At 42.7% G+C, this 9,799-nt stretch overlaps 1 protein-coding gene across 1 annotated transcript in view; it reads left to right on the top strand.

The window, feature by feature from the left end:
- The first annotated feature begins 256 nt into the window (after window positions 1–256).
- LOC112228791 (gamma-aminobutyric acid receptor subunit alpha-3) overlaps window positions 257–9,799 on the top strand; it is a 160,591-nt gene continuing 151,048 nt past the window's right edge. The window contains exon 1 of the mRNA XM_024394434.2: window positions 257–646. The gene's annotated coding sequence lies outside the window, so the exon portion shown is untranslated. The remainder of the gene's footprint in view (window positions 647–9,799) is intronic.

Here is a 9,799-nt window from a genome sequence, read left to right as displayed (position 1 = left end):
TCTAAACTGATGATGAAAGTTAGTTAAAACGCATAGGCTGAAGTGTTTGGTGGCAGCTTAGCTACTTACCCCAAAACATATTTGGCAATAGACATTTTAAAGTTGTTTTGTGACTGTTTTCCATATTCATTTAGGGAACATGTATGGTAGCAACAGTAGTTGAACATGTGCGCAAACAGTGTTTTTGGAAATACGAACCTGCTACTGTAGTGTCAGTTCGAGCATCAGTCTGCATCGAAACAGGTGAGCGAACAGAGCTTGCAACCGCCGTGAGCGGCATACCAGTGTTTATTGGTAACCGGTAGGCTACTCCGGAGCCCTCAGCGGATGTCCACTGTCACCGTGTGTACGTGATGAGGGACGACGGGTTTGAAACACACCTCTGGGGTGGGGGATCTGCTGGTAGCCAGCACCAATCTGAGAAGGGTAGAAGGAGGGGGCGGGAAGGTTAGTTTGAAGAGGGCAGGCTTTCCACGATGACAGCGCTTTCCCTCTCATCATTTCCCCGTAACAAAAAAAAAACACTTCAAAATCCAGTGGAATAAGAATTGACGGAGAAATCAGTTGGGCCAAAACAGCGCCGATTGACGGAAAGAAAATCAAAAAGTCGGAAGAAAATAAGAGCAGGAAGAAACGTTGTTTTCTGGTGAGACGGTGTGTTTTGTGTGTGTCTGGTTGTAAATCTGTTGTTGTCCAAGGTTTTGTGTATGTGTCAAGGAGGCATGGAACACCATCGTCGATATGATATACTGCAATGTTTCATTCACAAGCAACAACCTGCTGTTTGTGTTGTGCACATAATTGCATAAGGTAACAGGTCTCCCCTAGCCATAACGGCAGCGGAGAGAAGTGTAGGCTGCCTCGGCGTTGAGGTGTTGCTGATGAGAGAATGCGGTGCTATCGTTAAATGAAAAAGGTGTATTTGTTTAAAGTGAGAAAATGCACATTTACCTTGCGGACAAGCCAATGTGTGATGTATTTACTCACCTACGTCGGAATATGTTGGATTGATTTAGCCTACTCAGGACAGTGTATAATAACTGGCAATGCGACAGCAACCCGAAGGCTGTAATGGTAGGCTACTTATCGTATTGAGAAATGAAACATATCTCTATTCTTTTCAATAGTTGTACATGTATCCAGACTTTCCAGATAGCCTTTTCCATTGTGATTTTGTCAAATTATTGGAAACAACACAGAATCACTAGGCAGGCAGGATAGGCTACATAACCTTGGAATATATCGAAAATATTGCTGTTATCGAGGGTTACTCAGATGTCAGTGATTTATATTTAATCCAATTCTGCTCAATCAAACGCCATTATCAACTGGTATATTCACTGATAGGCTACTGTAATAGCATGTAAAAGATAGACCATGCTCTCCAAACTGTTCACGAACGAAAGAAAAGATAAATGAATAAGTTATGTCAAAGCGGGATGAAATTGAGTCAAGAGAAAACATATCTAATTTTAATGCAACGTAGATTTTCATCAAAGCACTCATAAATATTTGATTCAGAGGACCTACGTGCATCTGCTCACTGTGACTGAACACAAAGCTGTGCTGATTAGTTGCTTTAAAACAGGGTACAAGGCAATGATGCAGTTCATATACTGTGTGTGTTTGGGTTTGTGCATGTGTGAGTGCCTGTGTGCACAGTCAACTAAAATAGACAAAGTAAAAAATACAATATTGAATGGGTCAGAAATAGGCCTATGTGATCATTGTAGTTAAACTAAACTGAAGCCCCCAAAATTGGTGAGTACAGATTTAAAAAATCACATGAAAGATTTATAGTTACAACTTGCCAGTAAGCAAAATTACATTGAAAATATATTTTCCAGAAGTTGACAACACATTAATTTCAGTTGCTGAATGAAAGGTTAGAATACATATTTTCTGGATGTTGATGATGCTTAAAGTAGTCAACATACAGAATAAACCAACAGACCACTTCCACTACAATAACATTCTGAGTAACAGTTACAGATTTTCTCTTGCTATGACTGTGATATGCAGTTGTTCATCAACTTTAGTTGAATGCACTGACTGTAAGTCACTCTGGATAAGAGCCTCTGCTGACTGACCAAAATGTATATGTAAAACCAACACATGCAAAGCATGATGGTATTATTCAAATGAGCCCCGCCCCCAAACAAGTACAAATTTGGTCGGTGCAGACCAGATCCAAATCTGAACTAATCATAGACATCTAGAGAAGAATACAGTACAGTACAGTTTGGTTTAATTCAGTAGAGTACAGTTTAGTTCAGTAGAGTACATTAGAGTAAAGTAGTGTACAATACAGTACACTATACTTTACTTTTCTTTACTTTACTGTACTTTAGTGAGCTCTACTGTACTATACTCTACTTTTTTAAAAACTTACTGTGTACAGTAATGTACTGTAATCTGCTGTGCTCTACTGTACTGTGCTGTCCAAACTTGTGAATCATAGATGTCTACGATTGGTTCAGATCTGTTTGGGCTAAATCAAGGCCCGGTCCAGACCAAATCTGAACGTCTATGTTTGGGCCAAATGTAGACCGGTTTGGAACGGACCAAAAATATACTTGAAATCAAGGCCGTCCAGAGGACTAAATAAATACGTCCAAAAAATGCTTCCTGACGTCAAACGCTTAGTAGATTCACAGGTTTTTTTCTAGGGGGAGGATAATGGGGGTTTGTCTTCTGTAATGAACATGGCAGGTTAAGTGCTCTACAAAAGCAGCATAGTAAAATGGGTTGGCAGGCACTATTTCTGTCCAGCTTCAGAGCAGAACTCAGGCCTTACCTCGACCACAGGCCACCTAAGACAGAACACTGACCTCAGAGATGTGTCTGGTTCTGCTGCAGAGCAGAGCTCAGGCCTTACCTCGACCACAGGCCACCTTAGCCAGAACACTGACCTCAGAGATGTCTGGTTCTGCAGCAGAGCAGAACTCAGGCCTTACCTCGATCACAGGCCACCTTAGCCAGAACATTGCCTCAGAGATGTCTGGTTCTGCGGCAGAGCAGAACTCAGGCCTTACCTCGACCACAGGCCACCTTAGCCAGAACACTGACCTCAGAGATGTCTGGTTCTGCAGCAGAGCAGAGGAAAGGTTTCAACAGTTTGGAAAAGGCAGGGTAAAAAGAAAATGTACGTCTATATACTTCCTTATGAGCTTTTCCTCCTCCACACCATTCGTATTGTCTGAAGGTTAGAGTGGACTGATGCTGTTAAAGTCCTTTCCTTATGAGGTCACAGGAAGAGGTGCTATACCTCTGACTTTAGTGGATTCGTTTACCGTTCCATCTCCCATCAACTCTACTTCTTTAGGCCCCTTTGCCTGCTCGTGATGTTGTCTCCTCCCTATAAAGAAAAACCCCTGCAATGCTTCAAATACAGACCGTACATGCTTTCATTGGACACAGACTAGCCTGTGTGTCTGCGCCACTTTCCCCTTCCATCTCTCTGTCCTGTGCTCTGCATGATACAGGGCTCACAACGAGATGACTTCCTCCCTGGACTCTGAGTGTGACCACAGGAAAAACGACTTGCCTCAGCCAGCTTCTTCATCTGCTCAGACATATGGAGCAAAAGGCCTCCGTCACAGTGCACAGCTAGGCGGTCGAGGAGTGAGACATTCAGATTTACAGGTCCAGCAGGGAACATGGAACTGTATGAGGAGGACAGATTTGAGAGAACAGAGAGTGAAGGAAGTAAGCTTTTTCTCTGAGACGCAGCTACTATTCACTGCTCCCTCATGACTCAGCAAGCTTGATCCCACTGAATTGGCATGTTTGGGAGGTCTCTGTGGAATGGTATTTCTCTGGATTTTTTTGGGATATGAGCAAAATAAACAGGGCACGGGGGATGAGTTAGTCGGGGTAATGAGTTAGAGCCGAGTTTTTGCTCTTTGTTTCTCCCTTTCTCTTTCTCCAAGGCGGATTCTCTATCTATGAAACTCCACCTGTAGGGTATTAGGGGGCGGAACATTGTTTGTGACCTCACAGCCTCCTACAGTGCCCACAGCATTACACGATTTAGTCTGAAATTGAACTGCGTAACCCACATAGTCTAGCAGTCATGTACAATGGATCAAAAGACATCTTGACTCTGACACTGTTGTCATGGCACTGTTGTCATGGTGCAGTAAACAACTCGCAACCACCAAATGAACACCGCATATTCTCTTCACCGCATATTCTCTTCTCCATAGGCTCCTTTTGGAGATGGGGATGTCACTGTGCGCTTGAATCAAAACTAACTAGAGGAGGCAATGGTACAAAGAGAATATGATGATGATGACACTTGACAGGAGGTAAACTGGGTGAGCCCTTTCAGCATGGTGATGCTTCCTCCCTCAGTTTGTGACTCATGGCAGAGGCTGAGGGGACAGATACAGTTGAAGTCAGAAGTTTACATACACCTTAATCAAATACATTTAAACTCAGTTTTTCACAGTTACTGACATTTAATCCTAGTAAACATTCCCTGTCTTAGGTCAGTTAGGATTACCACTTTATTTTAAGAATGTGAAATGTCAGAAAAACAGTAGAGAGAATTATTTATTTCAGCTTTTATTTCTTTTATTTCTTTCATCACATTCCCAGTGGGTCAGAAGTTTACATACACTCAATTAGTATTTGTTAGCATTGCCTTTAAATTGTTTAACTTGGGTCTTCTACAAGCTTACCACAATAAGTTGGGTGAATTATGGCCCATTCCTCCTGACAGAGCTGGTGTAACTGAGTCAGGTTTGTAGGGTTCCTTGCTCGCACACACTTTTCAGTTCTGCCCACAAATTTTCTATATTCTATATTTTTTGCGACCAAGCTTTAACTTCCTGACTGATGTCTTGAGATGTTGCTTCAATATATCCACATAATTTTCCCTCTCAAGATGCCATCTATTTTGTGAAATGCACCAGTCCCTCCTGCAGCAAAGCACCCCCACAACATCTTTTTTATTTTACCTTTATTTAACTAGGCAAGTTTAGTTTTGTTCAGGAACAGAACGACTGATTTTTACCTTGTCAGCTCGGGGATTCGATCTTGCAACATTTCGGTTACTAGTCCAACACTAACCGTTAGGCTACCTGCTGCCCCTACATGATGCTGCACCCCCGTCCTTCATGGTTGGGATGGTGTTCTTTGGCTTGCAAGCCTTCCCCTTTTTCCTCCAAACATAACGATGGTCATTATGGCCAAACCGTTCTATTTTTGTTTCATCACACCAGGGGACATTTCTCCAAAAAGTATGATCTTTATCCCCATGTGCAGTTGCAAACCGTAGTGTGTTTTTTTATGGCGGTTTTGGAGCAGTGTCTTCTTCCTTGCTGAGTGGCCTTTCAGGTTATGTCGATATAGGACTCGTTTTACTGTGGATATAGATACTTTTGTACCTATTTCCTCCAGTATCTTCACAAGGTCCTTTGCTGTTGTTCTGGGATTGATTTGCACTTTTTGCACCAAAGTATTTCATCTCTAGGAGACAGAACGCGTCTCCTTCCTGAGCGGTATGATGGCTGCTTGGTCCCATGGTGTTTATACTTGCATACTATTGTTTGTACAGATGAACGTGGTACCTTCAGGTGTTTGGAAATGGCTCCCAATGATGAACCAGACTTGTGGAGGTCTACAATTCTTTGGGCTGATTTCTTTTGATTTTCCCATTATGTCAAGTAAAGAGGCACTGAGTTTGAAGACAGGCCTTGAAATACATCCACAGGTACACCTCCAATTGACTCAAATTATGTCAATTAGCCTATCAGAAACTTCTAAAGCCATGAAATAATTTTCTGGAATTTTCCAAGCTTTGGAAGGCACAGTCAACTTAGTGTATGTAAACCTCTGACCCACTGGAATTGTGATACAGTGAATTATATGTGAAATAATCTGTCTGTGCATGACAAAATTACTTGTCATGCACAAAGTAGATATCCTAACCGACTAGCCAAAACTATAGTTTGTTAACAAGAAATTTGTGGAGTGGTTGAAAAATGAGTTTTAATGATTCCAACCTAAGTGTATGTAAACTTTCGACTTCAACTGTACATGCAGACCTGGGGACCTTTGACAGGGATATGGGAGTGATTGAGGGGTGGGCAGGAGGAGGAGGAAGATGAGAAGCCAGGCTCCAGCCCAGTAAGACTCAAACTAGGAGGGACATAGATCAACCAGTCATTCCTTGCTTTCTGTCTCTTGTTTTGTGTGCTTCACTGCGCACACACATTGTCTAATTTAGTGCAGGACATAGAAGTCACAGACAAATTAAAAGTAATTCACTTTCATTGCGTACAGTGTACAGCATTAAGTTATACTTGTTTGTTTGTCTGTGCGTTTTGAATTAGCATCGAATCGTAGGGCATGGTTCAGGTGTGCTAATGAGATCCATGGCATTAGGTCTCTGCTGCTGCTGCTGTTGATATTTCAGTACGTGCAGTCTGTGTTTTCCCTGGAAGTGCTGTAGCTGAATCTGCCACGTAAACACATTTTGGCACACTCCTAATGTGAAGTGTTGTGATGGCTTCAAGTTATGTTCTGTGTGTGTGTGTGTGTGTGTGTGTGTGTCCTACCAACAACTTAGTGCTGAACTGATACTGTATGTACACTAACTAGCTAAACAGCAGGCTGAAAGAATATTCCTATCTTTGTCTCCAGCACGATATAAATGGTCAGGGTTACTCACAGAATATTTCAGCGAAGTGTATCGTGTCTCTCAAAACCAGAAGTGGAATGACAGTTTGCAAATGTAGTTCAGTCAAATAGTGGTATGCTTTTGGGATTAAGAAACAGTGATATCACGCATGGATGGCAGTACTGTCCAACACTGTACTGTCAGCATGTAGGTTTAGGCTTCTCATCAGGAGAGAAGTCTGTGCACTACAACACAGTGAGATGGTGTCCTGAAGGACACGATATGCTACAGGTGTTTTCACATAGATGGCATTGAACAGTCGATCTACAGGTTGTTTGATTTGGTGCATTTTATCAAACAGATATTGTTGAATTTTAGAAGAGAGAGAAGTTAAAAACAGTAGTTATGAAAATGGAGTCAAAGTCAAATATGACGGCATGATGTCACAGCTTTGGCTTAATTTATCTTCTCCTGGCTTCTTCCACTCTCCCTTTTTCTCTCTCTCCCTCTCTTCCTCTGCTTCTTGTTGGCCCTAAAGTTTAAATGAGCTGGATCTGTCTTTCAGGGACGTAACATTCTAACCCACCATCCACTTTGGGCTTAAGGGCTCATCGTGCAATGATTAGTGGAGACCTGGGCCTTTTCTCCATTCAAGTCTTCTCTACGTCTCTCTCTGCACCCCTGTGGTCACAGTACATCTTGTTAACCAAGAGCCGACAAGTTCAGCCTCATATTTCGGATCTTCCCCTCCAACTACGGGAAAGTGATTAAACCGAGTTCACTTCTTCAACTCTTATTTTCTCTCTTACAGACAGAGGAGTCAATTTGTCGGTATGATTTATTAATCAACATCAGTTTCATCATTTAAATTCATGCTATGAGGAGAGCTTCATTTCAAATGGTCTGCCAGAATGGTGCCACAAGGTGCCTAACACAAATGGTCTGCCAGAATGGTGCCACAAGGTGCCTAACACAAATGGTCTGCCAGAATGGTGCCACAAGGTGCCTAACACAAATGGTCTGCCAGAATGGTGCCACAAGGTGCCTAACACAAATGGTCAAACTTTGAAAAGACAGAAAGTGATCAAATTAGACATACTAAATAGACATCGATATTATCATTTGAGAGTAAACGGCAGGTGGGCCTTATTCAAGTGAGATATGTTGATTAATAAATCATACCGACAAATTGACTCCTCTGTCTGTAAGAGAGAAAATAAGAGTTGAAGAAGTGAACAGCAATGAGAGCAAAGGTCTGGAGAGAGTACCTGTCATGTTCCTTTATAGGGCATCTCAGTGACAGTAGTAATACGTTGTGACGTGTTGGGGCAGGTGATTGATGGTATTGATAGGCTGGGCGTCCCACCAGAGCCTAAGCAGCTTGTCTCATAGTCTCCCCATTGGTGTCTCCTGCTCATCCATAAGACCTGGCCATGACAGTTCTGGAACGGAATGAGGACTGTTGCTGTATGCTCTCTAGCTCCCTAGATCCCCTCTCTCCCCCTCCTCCTCCTTGTCCCCTCCCTCCCTCTAGATCTGTCTCTCCTAGTTCCATTTCAACCTAACTCACTTTCTATGTTTTCTATGGCTTTAATTGTTGTATGGCTACAGTATAGCCTGACATGCTCTGATTTCTAAATCAGCATGTACACTACCGTTCAAAAGTTTGTGGTCACTTAGAAATGTCCGTTTTTTCAAGAAAAGCAAATTTTTTGTTCATTAAAATAACATAAAATTGATCAGAAATACAGTGTAGTCATTGTTAATGTTGTAAATGACTATTGTAGTTGGAAACGGCAGATTTTTGATGACATATCTACATAGGCGTACAGAGGCCCATTATCAGCAACCATCACTTCTATGTTCCAATGGCATGTTGTGTTAGCTAATCCAAGTTCATAATTTGAAAAGGCTATTGATCATTAGAAAACCCTTTTGCAATTTTGTTGGTGTTGGTCAATTTCTTCAACAGATGATCAGGTCTATATAATTATCAAACATATATATTGGTAGTAGAAAGGAAACACAGACTCTTTGTTTAGGTATTAAAAATTATCCTGTAGTAATACAATTGTAGGCAGAAGTTGGTACAGAGTACAGTATATGATAGCTCTTCCCAAGTTCTGCAAGGGGTCTAAGACAGTCTGCAACTTATAAACTCAACAAAAAAATAAACTTTCTCTCACTGTCAACTGTGTTTATTTTCAGCAAACTTAACATGTGTAAATGAACATAACAAGATTCAACAACTGAGACATAAACTGAACAAGTTCCACAGACTTGTGACTAACAGAAAAGGAATAATGTGTCCCTGAACAAAGGGGGGGTCAAAATCAAAAGTAACAATCAGTATCTGGTGTGGCCACCAGCTGCATTAAGTACTGTAGTGCATTTCCTCCTCATGGACTGCACCAGATTTGCCAGTTCTTGCTGTGAGATGTTACCCCACTCTTCCACCATGGCATCTGCAAGTTCCCAGACATTTTGGGGGGGAATGGCCCTAGCCCTCACCCCCCGATCCAACAGGTCCCAGATGTGCTCAATGGGATTGAGATCCGGGCTCTTCGCTGGCCATGGCAGAACACTGACATTCCTGTCTTGCAGGAAATCACTCACAGAACGAGCAGTATGGCTGGCGGCATTGTCATGCTGGAGGGACATGTCAGGTTGAGCCTGCAGGAGGGTACCACATGAGGGAGGAGGATGTCTTCCCTGTAACGCACAGCATTGAGATTGCCTGCAATGATAACAAGCTCAGTCCGATGATCCTGAGACACACCGCCCCAGACCATGACGGACCCTCCACCTCCAAATCGATCCCTCTCCAGAGTACAGGCCTCGGTGTAACGCTCTTTCCTTCGATGATAAACGCGAATCCGACCATCAGCCCTGGTGAGACAAAACTGTAACTCGTCACTGAAGATAACTTTTTGCCGGGCCTGTCTGGTCCAGCGAAGGTGGGTTTGTGCCCATAGGCTACGTTGTTGCCGGTGATGTCTGGTGAGGACCTGCCTTACATACAAAAGGCCTACAAGCCCTCAGTCCAGCTTCTCTCAGCCTATTGCGGACACTCTGAGCACACATTCCTGGTGTAACTCGGGCAGTTGTTGTTGCCATCCTGTACCTGTCCCGCAGGTGTGATGTTCGGATGTACCGATCCTGTGCAGGTGT

The sequence above is a fragment of the Oncorhynchus tshawytscha genome, linkage group LG30 (genome assembly GCF_018296145.1).
Source record: "Oncorhynchus tshawytscha isolate Ot180627B linkage group LG30, Otsh_v2.0, whole genome shotgun sequence".
NCBI lineage: Eukaryota > Metazoa > Chordata > Actinopteri > Salmoniformes > Salmonidae > Oncorhynchus > Oncorhynchus tshawytscha.
The sequence above is the reverse complement of the archived record's forward strand: the minus strand, read 5'-3'. Positions and strand labels throughout refer to the sequence as shown.